This window comes from Hyla sarda, unplaced genomic scaffold (genome assembly GCF_029499605.1).
Source record: "Hyla sarda isolate aHylSar1 unplaced genomic scaffold, aHylSar1.hap1 scaffold_412, whole genome shotgun sequence".
Taxonomy (NCBI): domain Eukaryota; kingdom Metazoa; phylum Chordata; class Amphibia; order Anura; family Hylidae; genus Hyla; species Hyla sarda.
Window position 1 is genome coordinate 263,571 of NW_026610427.1, and position 15,298 is coordinate 278,868.

At 46.4% G+C, this 15,298-nt stretch overlaps 7 non-coding genes across 7 annotated transcripts; all 7 read right to left on the minus strand.

Moving 5' to 3' along the window:
• Nucleotides 1-609: 609 nt before the first annotated feature.
• Nucleotides 610-800, minus strand: LOC130333535 (U2 spliceosomal RNA). The gene has a single exon (XR_008875706.1). It is a non-coding gene; the product is annotated as a U2 spliceosomal RNA (small nuclear RNA).
• A 2,088-nt stretch (nt 801-2,888) lies between these two features.
• Nucleotides 2,889-3,079, minus strand: LOC130333536 (U2 spliceosomal RNA). Its single transcript, XR_008875707.1, has one exon. It is a non-coding gene; the product is annotated as a U2 spliceosomal RNA (small nuclear RNA).
• Nucleotides 3,080-5,168: 2,089 nt separating this feature from the next.
• LOC130333537 (U2 spliceosomal RNA) lies at nt 5,169-5,359 on the minus strand. The gene has a single exon (XR_008875708.1). It is a non-coding gene; the product is annotated as a U2 spliceosomal RNA (small nuclear RNA).
• Nucleotides 5,360-7,449: 2,090 nt separating this feature from the next.
• Nucleotides 7,450-7,640, minus strand: LOC130333538 (U2 spliceosomal RNA). The gene has a single exon (XR_008875709.1). It is a non-coding gene; the product is annotated as a U2 spliceosomal RNA (small nuclear RNA).
• A 2,089-nt stretch (nt 7,641-9,729) lies between these two features.
• Nucleotides 9,730-9,920, minus strand: LOC130333539 (U2 spliceosomal RNA). Its single transcript, XR_008875710.1, has one exon. It is a non-coding gene; the product is annotated as a U2 spliceosomal RNA (small nuclear RNA).
• A 2,117-nt stretch (nt 9,921-12,037) lies between these two features.
• Nucleotides 12,038-12,228, minus strand: LOC130333540 (U2 spliceosomal RNA). Its single transcript, XR_008875711.1, has one exon. It is a non-coding gene; the product is annotated as a U2 spliceosomal RNA (small nuclear RNA).
• A 2,086-nt stretch (nt 12,229-14,314) lies between these two features.
• On the minus strand, nt 14,315-14,505 carry LOC130333541 (U2 spliceosomal RNA). Its single transcript, XR_008875712.1, has one exon. It is a non-coding gene; the product is annotated as a U2 spliceosomal RNA (small nuclear RNA).
• Between the last annotated feature and the right edge of the window lie 793 nt (nt 14,506-15,298).

Here is a 15,298-nt window from a genome sequence, read left to right on the forward strand (position 1 = left end):
AGACAGCCAGCTGATGACCAATCCATTAGTGCAATGGATGGCTGGAAGCATTTGTCTTTGCCTTTGCAATACCACAGAAGCAATGCATGGTCAATGTACAGCAATGACACACCTGTGTGAACAGCCAGGAGACCCCCCCCCCCCCCATGTTATGTTACATAGTTACATAGTTAGTACGGTCGAAAAAAGACATATGTCCATCACGTTCAACCAGGGAATTAAGGGGTAGGGGTGTGGCGCGATATTGGGGAAGGGATGAGATTTTATATTTCTTCATAAGCATTAATCTTATTTTGTCAATTAGGAACATTCAGCACCCACCCGCTATCAAGGCAGCTGCCTATCATGTCATGCCCTACCTGCACAGGTGTGCTGGCTACTCAAATGATCCAATTAAGGAGGCCATTTAGTCAGCAGCAGCAGAAGTCCTGTGCCTGGACGCTCCAACAGGGGCCAGACACAAGCAGAAGCAGAAGCAGCAGAAGCAGCAGCAGCACCACCTTTTGTTTTTTGGCTGCAGCAGCAGCAAGGCCCACAGGGCTGGCTAGCTGGCTAGCCAGCAAGCAGGTAGCAATGAAAGTAGGAATCTTTCTTTTTAACCCTGTAAGGGGGTGGTGCACTGTACCCGAAGATACTGCCATATCGGGTCAATGCATAGGGCGACGGAAGCAAGCTTCGAAATCGGCCCCCGTTCTCAAAAATCCATTTAATATATGGTCCCCAGATAGGGGACGTATCAGATATTAAACTGATAAGAACAGATACTACACTTGATCTTAGCCAAAAGGCCGAGAAGCGATAACCGTGAAAGGGGCGGGCCCAACAAGGTCCCCTTCATGGGCACTATCACTGCTTGCTGTCAGGGAGGCTGCCAGACAATTTTCCATGCACACTCTGGGCTGGGGGGCAGTCAACCACCAGTACACACAGCAGAACCTAAACCCATACCATTATTGCTAAGCAGCAAGACAGGGGCCCATTGCACTCCCACGGGGCCTTTTTAAATGCAATCCATAACCCGGATTTGCCAGGAACCCTTCTTACTCCTCCTACTTGCATGTGACACTGGGCTTAGGATCTGCATAGGAAACACACACACAAGCACACACCTACCTTTGTTGCCTGCAGATGCCTCCTTGGCTGTCCCCAAACGGTATCAAACCAACACCCACGGGAAGCTGTAAGCATAGAGGACATGCCTGCACCCCATTGGACTTACCTGTGTGGGTTAAATCCGGGTTATTTGACAACCTATGGCGGTGATGGTTCTGCTCAGGCAGAGCAGTGCTGATGCTCCTCATAAAGCTGTCGCTGCTGTGAAGGTTCTAGGTGACATCACAAATCCCTTTGGTTACATACACAACAAAGCTGGGTTGTTGTTGTTTACACTCTGCAAGGCCTGTGGAAGTGAGTGACATCATAGCACTGTAGTTCTGAGGGTTCAAGATGGATGCAACAATCTCCTGTTGCTTCTATGAAGGCCGTAATAGACGACATCACCAAACAGCTCCATAGTCACATACACAGCAAAGGAGAGATGTTGTTTACACCTAGTGATGTCAGTGGTATTGAGTGACATCACAGCACAGTGCTAAGGCTCCTGGGCCTGGACACAGCAGCGGCTGCAATATCTCAACGGAGAATACGTTTATATCTATGTGTGTGTGTGCGCATATATATATATATATATATATATATATATATATATATATATATATTTCTCCGCCGAAATCACTTTTAAACCCATTTCCACCTTTTTTTCCCTTCTCTTCCTCTTACTTTTTTTTCACGTTTTTTTACGTTTTTCTCCTTTTCGCCTCTTTTCTGGGCGTATTATTCTTCTTTTTCTTCTTTTTTTTCGTCTAATGCATACCCCATCAGTGCAGCAATGCTTATTCAATACCGCCAGCAGATGGAGACACTGGGGGATAATTTTCTAAGGATTTATACTGATTTTTCCTGTCTGAATTTGTCGCACAGAAAGTTGCAGGCCAAATATGTGTGACATTTCTGCGACTTTAGCTTCTAGAGCATTTTTACAACATTATACATAGGTGCTGAATACATAAAAAGCGACTGTTCAGCGACAGACAAGTCGCATCGGCTGAAAGTAGGCCAGAATGTCAGTCCATGTTGGAGCAGGTTTAGATACAGTCTAAAGCATAGATCTCAAAGTCTGTGCACAGAATTTAGCAAGGGCCTCGCACCTTCTGATGCATCAGGTAGGTGCACAATAGCATAGCCTAACCCTCTGTACTTTGGTCTATATTGATGCGGGACATAGACAGCCAGCTGATGACCAATCCATTAGTGCAATGGATGGCTGGAAGCATTTGTCTTTGCCTTTGCAATACCACAGAAGCAATGCATGGTCAATGTACAGCAATGACACACCTGTGTGAACAGCCAGGAGACCCCCCCCCCCATGTTATGTTACATAGTTACATAGTTAGTACGGTCGAAAAAAGACATATGTCCATCACGTTCAACCAGGGAATTAAGGGGTAGGGGTGTGGCGCGATATTGGGGAAGGGATGAGATTTTATATTTCTTCATAAGCATTAATCTTATTTTGTCAATTAGGAACATTCAGCACCCACCCGCTATCAAGGCAGCTGCCTATCATGTCATGCCCTACCTGCACAGGTGTGCTGGCTACTCAAATGATCCAATTAAGGAGGCCATTTAGTCAGCAGCAGCAGAAGTCCTGTGCCTGGACGCTCCAACAGGGGCCAGACACAAGCAGAAGCAGAAGCAGCAGAAGCAGCAGCAGCACCACCTTTTGTTTTTTGGCTGCAGCAGCAGCAAGGCCCACAGGGCTGGCTAGCTGGCTAGCCAGCAAGCAGGTAGCAATGAAAGTAGGAATCTTTCTTTTTAACCCTGTAAGGGGGTGGTGCACTGTACCCGAAGATACTGCCATATCGGGTCAATGCATAGGGCGACGGAAGCAAGCTTCGAAATCGGCCCCCGTTCTCAAAAATCCATTTAATATATGGTCCCCAGATAGGGGACGTATCAGATATTAAACTGATAAGAACAGATACTACACTTGATCTTAGCCAAAAGGCCGAGAAGCGATAACCGTGAAAGGGGCGGGCCCAACAAGGTCCCCTTCATGGGCACTATCACTGCTTGCTGTCAGGGAGGCTGCCAGACAATTTTCCATGCACACTCTGGGCTGGGGGGCAGTCAACCACCAGTACACACAGCAGAACCTAAACCCATACCATTATTGCTAAGCAGCAAGACAGGGGCCCATTGCACTCCCACGGGGCCTTTTTAAATGCAATCCATAACCCGGATTTGCCAGGAACCCTTCTTACTCCTCCTACTTGCATGTGACACTGGGCTTAGGATCTGCATAGGAAACACACACACAAGCACACACCTACCTTTGTTGCCTGCAGATGCCTCCTTGGCTGTCCCCAAACGGTATCAAACCAACACCCACGGGAAGCTGTAAGCATAGAGGACATGCCTGCACCCCATTGGACTTACCTGTGTGGGTTAAATCCGGGTTATTTGACAACCTATGGCGGTGATGGTTCTGCTCAGGCAGAGCAGTGCTGATGCTCCTCATAAAGCTGTCGCTGCTGTGAAGGTTCTAGGTGACATCACAAATCCCTTTGGTTACATACACAACAAAGCTGGGTTGTTGTTGTTTACACTCTGCAAGGCCTGTGGAAGTGAGTGACATCATAGCACTGTAGTTCTGAGGGTTCAAGATGGATGCAACAATCTCCTGTTGCTTCTATGAAGGCCGTAATAGACGACATCACCAAACAGCTCCATAGTCACATACACAGCAAAGGAGAGATGTTGTTTACACCTAGTGATGTCAGTGGTATTGAGTGACATCACAGCACAGTGCTAAGGCTCCTGGGCCTGGACACAGCAGCGGCTGCAATATCTCAACGGAGAATACGTTTATATCTATGTGTGTGTGTGCGCATATATATATATATATATATATATATATATATATATATATATATATTTCTCCGCCGAAATCACTTTTAAACCCATTTCCACCTTTTTTTCCCTTCTCTTCCTCTTACTTTTTTTTCACGTTTTTTTACGTTTTTCTCCTTTTCGCCTCTTTTCTGGGCGTATTATTCTTCTTTTTCTTCTTTTTTTTCGTCTAATGCATACCCCATCAGTGCAGCAATGCTTATTCAATACCGCCAGCAGATGGAGACACTGGGGGATAATTTTCTAAGGATTTATACTGATTTTTCCTGTCTGAATTTGTCGCACAGAAAGTTGCAGGCCAAATATGTGTGACATTTCTGCGACTTTAGCTTCTAGAGCATTTTTACAACATTATACATAGGTGCTGAATACATAAAAAACGACTGTTCAGCGACAGACAAGTCGCATCGGCTGAAAGTAGGCCAGAATGTCAGTCCATGTTGGAGCAGGTTTAGATACAGTCTAAAGCATAGATCTCAAAGTCTGTGCACAGAATTTAGCAAGGGCCTCGCACCTTCTGATGCATCAGGTAGGTGCACAATAGCATAGCCTAACCCTCTGTACTTTGGTCTATATTGATGCGGGACATAGACAGCCAGCTGATGACCAATCCATTAGTGCAATGGATGGCTGGAAGCATTTGTCTTTGCCTTTGCAATACCACAGAAGCAATGCATGGTCAATGTACAGCAATGACACACCTGTGTGAACAGCCAGGAGACCCCCCCCCCCCATGTTATGTTACATAGTTACATAGTTAGTACGGTCGAAAAAAGACATATGTCCATCACGTTCAACCAGGGAATTAAGGGGTAGGGGTGTGGCGCGATATTGGGGAAGGGATGAGATTTTATATTTCTTCATAAGCATTAATCTTATTTTGTCAATTAGGAACATTCAGCACCCACCCGCTATCAAGGCAGCTGCCTATCATGTCATGCCCTACCTGCACAGGTGTGCTGGCTACTCAAATGATCCAATTAAGGAGGCCATTTAGTCAGCAGCAGCAGAAGTCCTGTGCCTGGACGCTCCAACAGGGGCCAGACACAAGCAGAAGCAGAAGCAGCAGAAGCAGCAGCAGCACCACCTTTTGTTTTTTGGCTGCAGCAGCAGCAAGGCCCACAGGGCTGGCTAGCTGGCTAGCCAGCAAGCAGGTAGCAATGAAAGTAGGAATCTTTCTTTTTAACCCTGTAAGGGGGTGGTGCACTGTACCCGAAGATACTGCCATATCGGGTCAATGCATAGGGCGACGGAAGCAAGCTTCGAAATCGGCCCCCGTTCTCAAAAATCCATTTAATATATGGTCCCCAGATAGGGGACGTATCAGATATTAAACTGATAAGAACAGATACTACACTTGATCTTAGCCAAAAGGCCGAGAAGCGATAACCGTGAAAGGGGCGGGCCCAACAAGGTCCCCTTCATGGGCACTATCACTGCTTGCTGTCAGGGAGGCTGCCAGACAATTTTCCATGCACACTCTGGGCTGGGGGGCAGTCAACCACCAGTACACACAGCAGAACCTAAACCCATACCATTATTGCTAAGCAGCAAGACAGGGGCCCATTGCACTCCCATGGGGCCTTTTTAAATGCAATCCATAACCCGGATTTGCCAGGAACCCTTCTTACTCCTCCTACTTGCATGTGACACTGGGCTTAGGATCTGCATAGGAAACACACACACAAGCACACACCTACCTTTGTTGCCTGCAGATGCCTCCTTGGCTGTCCCCAAACGGTATCAAACCAACACCCACGGGAAGCTGTAAGCATAGAGGACATGCCTGCACCCCATTGGACTTACCTGTGTGGGTTAAATCCGGGTTATTTGACAACCTATGGCGGTGATGGTTCTGCTCAGGCAGAGCAGTGCTGATGCTCCTCATAAAGCTGTCGCTGCTGTGAAGGTTCTAGGTGACATCACAAATCCCTTTGGTTACATACACAACAAAGCTGGGTTGTTGTTGTTTACACTCTGCAAGGCCTGTGGAAGTGAGTGACATCATAGCACTGTAGTTCTGAGGGTTCAAGATGGATGCAACAATCTCCTGTTGCTTCTATGAAGGCCGTAATAGACGACATCACCAAACAGCTCCATAGTCACATACACAGCAAAGGAGAGATGTTGTTTACACCTAGTGATGTCAGTGGTATTGAGTGACATCACAGCACAGTGCTAAGGCTCCTGGGCCTGGACACAGCAGCGGCTGCAATATCTCAACGGAGAATACGTTTATATCTATGTGTGTGTGTGCGCATATATATATATATATATATATATATATATATATATATATATATATATTTCTCCGCCGAAATCACTTTTAAACCCATTTCCACCTTTTTTTCCCTTCTCTTCCTCTTACTTTTTTTTCACGTTTTTTTACGTTTTTCTCCTTTTCGCCTCTTTTCTGGGCGTATTATTCTTCTTTTTCTTCTTTTTTTTCGTCTAATGCATACCCCATCAGTGCAGCAATGCTTATTCAATACCGCCAGCAGATGGAGACACTGGGGGATAATTTTCTAAGGATTTATACTGATTTTTCCTGTCTGAATTTGTCGCACAGAAAGTTGCAGGCCAAATATGTGTGACATTTCTGCGACTTTAGCTTCTAGAGCATTTTTACAACATTATACATAGGTGCTGAATACATAAAAAGCGACTGTTCAGCGACAGACAAGTCGCATCGGCTGAAAGTAGGCCAGAATGTCAGTCCATGTTGGAGCAGGTTTAGATACAGTCTAAAGCATAGATCTCAAAGTCTGTGCACAGAATTTAGCAAGGGCCTCGCACCTTCTGATGCATCAGGTAGGTGCACAATAGCATAGCCTAACCCTCTGTACTTTGGTCTATATTGATGCGGGACATAGACAGCCAGCTGATGACCAATCCATTAGTGCAATGGATGGCTGGAAGCATTTGTCTTTGCCTTTGCAATACCACAGAAGCAATGCATGGTCAATGTACAGCAATGACACACCTGTGTGAACAGCCAGGAGACCCCCCCCCCCATGTTATGTTACATAGTTACATAGTTAGTACGGTCGAAAAAAGACATATGTCCATCACGTTCAACCAGGGAATTAAGGGGTAGGGGTGTGGCGCGATATTGGGGAAGGGATGAGATTTTATATTTCTTCATAAGCATTAATCTTATTTTGTCAATTAGGAACATTCAGCACCCACCCGCTATCAAGGCAGCTGCCTATCATGTCATGCCCTACCTGCACAGGTGTGCTGGCTACTCAAATGATCCAATTAAGGAGGCCATTTAGTCAGCAGCAGCAGAAGTCCTGTGCCTGGACGCTCCAACAGGGGCCAGACACAAGCAGAAACAGAAGCAGCAGAAGCAGCAGCAGCACCACCTTTTGTTTTTTGGCTGCAGCAGCAGCAAGGCCCACAGGGCTGGCTAGCTGGCTAGCCAGCAAGCAGGTAGCAATGAAAGTAGGAATCTTTCTTTTTAACCCTGTAAGGGGGTGGTGCACTGTACCCGAAGATACTGCCATATCGGGTCAATGCATAGGGCGACGGAAGCAAGCTTCGAAATCGGCCCCCGTTCTCAAAAATCCATTTAATATATGGTCCCCAGATAGGGGACGTATCAGATATTAAACTGATAAGAACAGATACTACACTTGATCTTAGCCAAAAGGCCGAGAAGCGATAACCGTGAAAGGGGCGGGCCCAACAAGGTCCCCTTCATGGGCACTATCACTGCTTGCTGTCAGGGAGGCTGCCAGACAATTTTCCATGCACACTCTGGGCTGGGGGGCAGTCAACCACCAGTACACACAGCAGAACCTAAACCCATACCATTATTGCTAAGCAGCAAGACAGGGGCCCATTGCACTCCCACGGGGCCTTTTTAAATGCAATCCATAACCCGGATTTGCCAGGAACCCTTCTTACTCCTCCTACTTGCATGTGACACTGGGCTTAGGATCTGCATAGGAAACACACACACAAGCACACACCTACCTTTGTTGCCTGCAGATGCCTCCTTGGCTGTCCCCAAACGGTATCAAACCAACACCCACGGGAAGCTGTAAGCATAGAGGACATGCCTGCACCCCATTGGACTTACCTGTGTGGGTTAAATCCGGGTTATTTGACAACCTATGGCGGTGATGGTTCTGCTCAGGCAGAGCAGTGCTGATGCTCCTCATAAAGCTGTCGCTGCTGTGAAGGTTCTAGGTGACATCACAAATCCCTTTGGTTACATACACAACAAAGCTGGGTTGTTGTTGTTTACACTCTGCAAGGCCTGTGGAAGTGAGTGACATCATAGCACTGTAGTTCTGAGGGTTCAAGATGGATGCAACAATCTCCTGTTGCTTCTATGAAGGCCGTAATAGACGACATCACCAAACAGCTCCATAGTCACATACACAGCAAAGGAGAGATGTTGTTTACACCTAGTGATGTCAGTGGTATTGAGTGACATCACAGCACAGTGCTAAGGCTCCTGGGCCTGGACACAGCAGCGGCTGCAATATCTCAACGGAGAATACGTTTATATCTATGTGTGTGTGTGCGCATATATATATATATATATATATATATATATATATATATATATATATTTCTCCGCCGAAATCACTTTTAAACCCATTTCCACCTTTTTTTCCCTTCTCTTCCTCTTACTTTTTTTTCACGTTTTTTTACGTTTTTCTCCTTTTCGCCTCTTTTCTGGGCGTATTATTCTTCTTTTTCTTCTTTTTTTTCGTCTAATGCATACCCCATCAGTGCAGCAATGCTTATTCAATACCGCCAGCAGATGGAGACACTGGGGGATAATTTTCTAAGGATTTATACTGATTTTTCCTGTCTGAATTTGTCGCACAGAAAGTTGCAGGCCAAATATGTGTGACATTTCTGCGACTTTAGCTTCTAGAGCATTTTTACAACATTATACATAGGTGCTGAATACATAAAAAGCGACTGTTCAGCGACAGACAAGTCGCATCGGCTGAAAGTAGGCCAGAATGTCAGTCCATGTTGGAGCAGGTTTAGATACAGTCTAAAGCATAGATCTCAAAGTCTGTGCACAGAATTTAGCAAGGGCCTCGCACCTTCTGATGCATCAGGTAGGTGCACAATAGCATAGCCTAACCCTCTGTACTTTGGTCTATATTGATGCGGGACATAGACAGCCAGCTGATGACCAATCCATTAGTGCAATGGATGGCTGGAAGCATTTGTCTTTGCCTTTGCAATACCACAGAAGCAATGCATGGTCAATGTACAGCAATGACACACCTGTGTGAACAGCCAGGAGACCCCCCCCCCCCATGTTATGTTACATAGTTACATAGTTAGTACGGTCGAAAAAAGACATATGTCCATCACGTTCAACCAGGGAATTAAGGGGTAGGGGTGTGGCGCGATATTGGGGAAGGGATGAGATTTTATATTTCTTCATAAGCATTAATCTTATTTTGTCAATTAGGAACATTCAGCACCCACCCGCTATCAAGGCAGCTGCCTATCATGTCATGCCCTACCTGCACAGGTGTGCTGGCTACTCAAATGATCCAATTAAGGAGGCCATTTAGTCAGCAGCAGCAGAAGTCCTGTGCCTGGACGCTCCAACAGGGGCCAGACACAAGCAGAAGCAGAAGCAGCAGAAGCAGCAGCAGCACCACCTTTTGTTTTTTGGCTGCAGCAGCAGCAAGGCCCACAGGGCTGGCTAGCTGGCTAGCCAGCAAGCAGGTAGCAATGAAAGTAGGAATCTTTCTTTTTAACCCTGTAAGGGGGTGGTGCACTGTACCCGAAGATACTGCCATATCGGGTCAATGCATAGGGCGACGGAAGCAAGCTTCGAAATCGGCCCCCGTTCTCAAAAATCCATTTAATATATGGTCCCCAGATAGGGGACGTATCAGATATTAAACTGATAAGAACAGATACTACACTTGATCTTAGCCAAAAGGCCGAGAAGCGATAACCGTGAAAGGGGCGGGCCCAACAAGGTCCCCTTCATGGGCACTATCACTGCTTGCTGTCAGGGAGGCTGCCAGACAATTTTCCATGCACACTCTGGGCTGGGGGGCAGTCAACCACCAGTACACACAGCAGAACCTAAACCCATACCATTATTGCTAAGCAGCAAGACAGGGGCCCATTGCACTCCCACGGGGCCTTTTTAAATGCAATCCATAACCCGGATTTGCCAGGAACCCTTCTTACTCCTCCTACTTGCATGTGACACTGGGCTTAGGATCTGCATAGGAAACACACACACAAGCACACACCTACCTTTGTTGCCTGCAGATGCCTCCTTGGCTGTCCCCAAACGGTATCAAACCAACACCCACGGGAAGCTGTAAGCATAGAGGACATGCCTGCACCCCATTGGACTTACCTGTGTGGGTTAAATCCGGGTTATTTGACAACCTATGGCGGTGATGGTTCTGCTCAGGCAGAGCAGTGCTGATGCTCCTCATAAAGCTGTCGCTGCTGTGAAGGTTCTAGGTGACATCACAAATCCCTTTGGTTACATACACAACAAAGCTGGGTTGTTGTTGTTTACACTCTGCAAGGCCTGTGGAAGTGAGTGACATCATAGCACTGTAGTTCTGAGGGTTCAAGATGGATGCAACAATCTCCTGTTGCTTCTATGAAGGCCGTAATAGACGACATCACCAAACAGCTCCATAGTCACATACACAGCAAAGGAGAGATGTTGTTTACACCTAGTGATGTCAGTGGTATTGAGTGACATCACAGCACAGTGCTAAGGCTCCTGGGCCTGGACACAGCAGCGGCTGCAATATCTCAACGGAGAATACGTTTATATCTATGTGTGTGTGTGCGCATATATATATATATATATATATATATATATATATATATATATATATATATATTTCTCCGCCGAAATCACTTTTAAACCCATTTCCACCTTTTTTTCCCTTCTCTTCCTCTTACTTTTTTTTCACGTTTTTTTACGTTTTTCTCCTTTTCGCCTCTTTTCTGGGCGTATTATTCTTCTTTTTCTTCTTTTTTTTCGTCTAATGCATACCCCATCAGTGCAGCAATGCTTATTCAATACCGCCAGCAGATGGAGACACTGGGGGATAATTTTCTAAGGATTTATACTGATTTTTCCTGTCTGAATTTGTCGCACAGAAAGTTGCAGGCCAAATATGTGTGACATTTCTGCGACTTTAGCTTCTAGAGCATTTTTACAACATTATACATAGGTGCTGAATACATAAAAAGCGACTGTTCAGCGACAGACAAGTCGCATCGGCTGAAAGTAGGCCAGAATGTCAGTCCATGTTGGAGCAGGTTTAGATACAGTCTAAAGCATAGATCTCAAAGTCTGTGCACAGAATTTAGCAAGGGCCTCGCACCTTCTGATGCATCAGGTAGGTGCACAATAGCATAGCCTAACCCTCTGTACTTTGGTCTATATTGATGCGGGACATAGACAGCCAGCTGATGACCAATCCATTAGTGCAATGGATGGCTGGAAGCATTTGTCTTTGCCTTTGCAATACCACAGAAGCAATGCATGGTCAATGTACAGCAATGACACACCTGTGTGAACAGCCAGGAGACCCCCCCCCCCATGTTATGTTACATAGTTACATAGTTAGTACGGTCGAAAAAAGACATATGTCCATCACGTTCAACCAGGGAATTAAGGGGTAGGGGTGTGGCGCGATATTGGGGAAGGGATGAGATTTTATATTTCTTCATAAGCATTAATCTTATTTTGTCAATTAGGAACATTCAGCACCCACCCGCTATCAAGGCAGCTGCCTATCATGTCATGCCCTACCTGCACAGGTGTGCTGGCTACTCAAATGATCCAATTAAGGAGGCCATTTAGTCAGCAGCAGCAGAAGTCCTGTGCCTGGACGCTCCAACAGGGGCCAGACACAAGCAGAAGCAGAAGCAGCAGCAGCACCACCTTTTGTTTTTTGGCTGCAGCAGCAGCACCACCTTTTGTTTTTTGGCTGCAGCAGCAGCAAGGCCCACAGGGCTGGCTAGCTGGCTAGCCAGCAAGCAGGTAGCAATGAAAGTAGGAATCTTTCTTTTTAACCCTGTAAGGGGGTGGTGCACTGTACCCGAAGATACTGCCATATCGGGTCAATGCATAGGGCGACGGAAGCAAGCTTCGAAATCGGCCCCCGTTCTCAAAAATCCATTTAATATATGGTCCCCAGATAGGGGACGTATCAGATATTAAACTGATAAGAACAGATACTACACTTGATCTTAGCCAAAAGGCCGAGAAGCGATAACCGTGAAAGGGGCGGGCCCAACAAGGTCCCCTTCATGGGCACTATCACTGCTTGCTGTCAGGGAGGCTGCCAGACAATTTTCCATGCACACTCTGGGCTGGGGGGCAGTCAACCACCAGTACACACAGCAGAACCTAAACCCATACCATTATTGCTAAGCAGCAAGACAGGGGCCCATTGCACTCCCACGGGGCCTTTTTAAATGCAATCCATAACCCGGATTTGCCAGGAACCCTTCTTACTCCTCCTACTTGCATGTGACACTGGGCTTAGGATCTGCATAGGAAACACACACACAAGCACACACCTACCTTTGTTGCCTGCAGATGCCTCCTTGGCTGTCCCCAAACGGTATCAAACCAACACCCACGGGAAGCTGTAAGCATAGAGGACATGCCTGCACCCCATTGGACTTACCTGTGTGGGTTAAATCCGGGTTATTTGACAACCTATGGCGGTGATGGTTCTGCTCAGGCAGAGCAGTGCTGATGCTCCTCATAAAGCTGTCGCTGCTGTGAAGGTTCTAGGTGACATCACAAATCCCTTTGGTTACATACACAACAAAGCTGGGTTGTTGTTGTTTACACTCTGCAAGGCCTGTGGAAGTGAGTGACATCATAGCACTGTAGTTCTGAGGGTTCAAGATGGATGCAACAATCTCCTGTTGCTTCTATGAAGGCCGTAATAGACGACATCACCAAACAGCTCCATAGTCACATACACAGCAAAGGAGAGATGTTGTTTACACCTAGTGATGTCAGTGGTATTGAGTGACATCACAGCACAGTGCTAAGGCTCCTGGGCCTGGACACAGCAGCGGCTGCAATATCTCAACGGAGAATACGTTTATATCTATGTGTGTGTGTGCGCATATATATATATATATATATATATATATATATATATATATATATTTCTCCGCCGAAATCACTTTTAAACCCATTTCCACCTTTTTTTCCCTTCTCTTCCTCTTACTTTTTTTTCACGTTTTTTTACGTTTTTCTCCTTTTCGCCTCTTTTCTGGGCGTATTATTCTTCTTTTTCTTCTTTTTTTTCGTCTAATGCATACCCCATCAGTGCAGCAATGCTTATTCAATACCGCCAGCAGATGGAGACACTGGGGGATAATTTTCTAAGGATTTATACTGATTTTTCCTGTCTGAATTTGTCGCACAGAAAGTTGCAGGCCAAATATGTGTGACATTTCTGCGACTTTAGCTTCTAGAGCATTTTTACAACATTATACATAGGTGCTGAATACATAAAAAGCGACTGTTCAGCGACAGACAAGTCGCATCGGCTGAAAGTAGGCCAGAATGTCAGTCCATGTTGGAGCAGGTTTAGATACAGTCTAAAGCATAGATCTCAAAGTCTGTGCACAGAATTTAGCAAGGGCCTCGCACCTTCTGATGCATCAGGTAGGTGCACAATAGCATAGCCTAACCCTCTGTACTTTGGTCTATATTGATGCGGGACATAGACAGCCAGCTGATGACCAATCCATTAGTGCAATGGATGGCTGGAAGCATTTGTCTTTGCCTTTGCAATACCACAGAAGCAATGCATGGTCAATGTACAGCAATGACACACCTGTGTGAACAGCCAGGAGACCCCCCCCCCCATGTTATGTTACATAGTTACATAGTTAGTACGGTCGAAAAAAGACATATGTCCATCACGTTCAACCAGGGAATTAAGGGGTAGGGGTGTGGCGCGATATTGGGGAAGGGATGAGATTTTATATTTCTTCATAAGCATTAATCTTATTTTGTCAATTAGGAACATTCAGCACCCACCCGCTATCAAGGCAGCTGCCTATCATGTCATGCCCTACCTGCACAGGTGTGCTGGCTACTCAAATGATCCAATTAAGGAGGCCATTTAGTCAGCAGCAGCAGAAGTCCTGTGCCTGGACGCTCCAACAGGGGCCAGACACAAGCAGAAGCAGAAGCAGCAGAAGCAGCAGCAGCACCACCTTTTGTTTTTTGGCTGCAGCAGCAGCAAGGCCCACAGGGCTGGCTAGCTGGCTAGCCAGCAAGCAGGTAGCAATGAAAGTAGGAATCTTTCTTTTTAACCCTGTAAGGGGGTGGTGCACTGTACCCGAAGATACTGCCATATCGGGTCAATGCATAGGGCGACGGAAGCAAGCTTCGAAATCGGCCCCCGTTCTCAAAAATCCATTTAATATATGGTCCCCAGATAGGGGACGTATCAGATATTAAACTGATAAGAACAGATACTACACTTGATCTTAGCCAAAAGGCCGAGAAGCGATAACCGTGAAAGGGGCGGGCCCAACAAGGTCCCCTTCATGGGCACTATCACTGCTTGCTGTCAGGGAGGCTGCCAGACAATTTTCCATGCACACTCTGGGCTGGGGGGCAGTCAACCACCAGTACACACAGCAGAACCTAAACCCATACCATTATTGCTAAGCAGCAAGACAGGGGCCCATTGCACTCCCACGGGGCCTTTTTAAATGCAATCCATAACCCGGATTTGCCAGGAACCCTTCTTACTCCTCCTACTTGCATGTGACACTGGGCTTAGGATCTGCATAGGAAACACACACACAAGCACACACCTACCTTTGTTGCCTGCAGATGCCTCCTTGGCTGTCCCCAAACGGTATCAAACCAACACCCACGGGAAGCTGTAAGCATAGAGGACATGCCTGCACCCCATTGGACTTACCTGTGTGGGTTAAATCCGGGTTATTTGACAACCTATGGCGGTGATGGTTCTGCTCAGGCAGAGCAGTGCTGATGCTCCTCATAAAGCTGTCGCTGCTGTGAAGGTTCTAGGTGACATCACAAATCCCTTTGGTTACATACACAACAAAGCTGGGTTGTTGTTGTTTACACTCTGCAAGGCCTGTGGAAGTGAGTGACATCATAGCACTGTAGTTCTGAGGGTTCAAGATGGATGCAACAATCTCCTGTTGCTTCTATGAAGGCCGTAATAGACGACATCACCAAACAGCTCCATAGTCACATACACAGCAAAGGAGAGATGTTGTTTACACCTAGTGATGTCAGTGGTATTGAGTGACATCACAGCACAGTGCT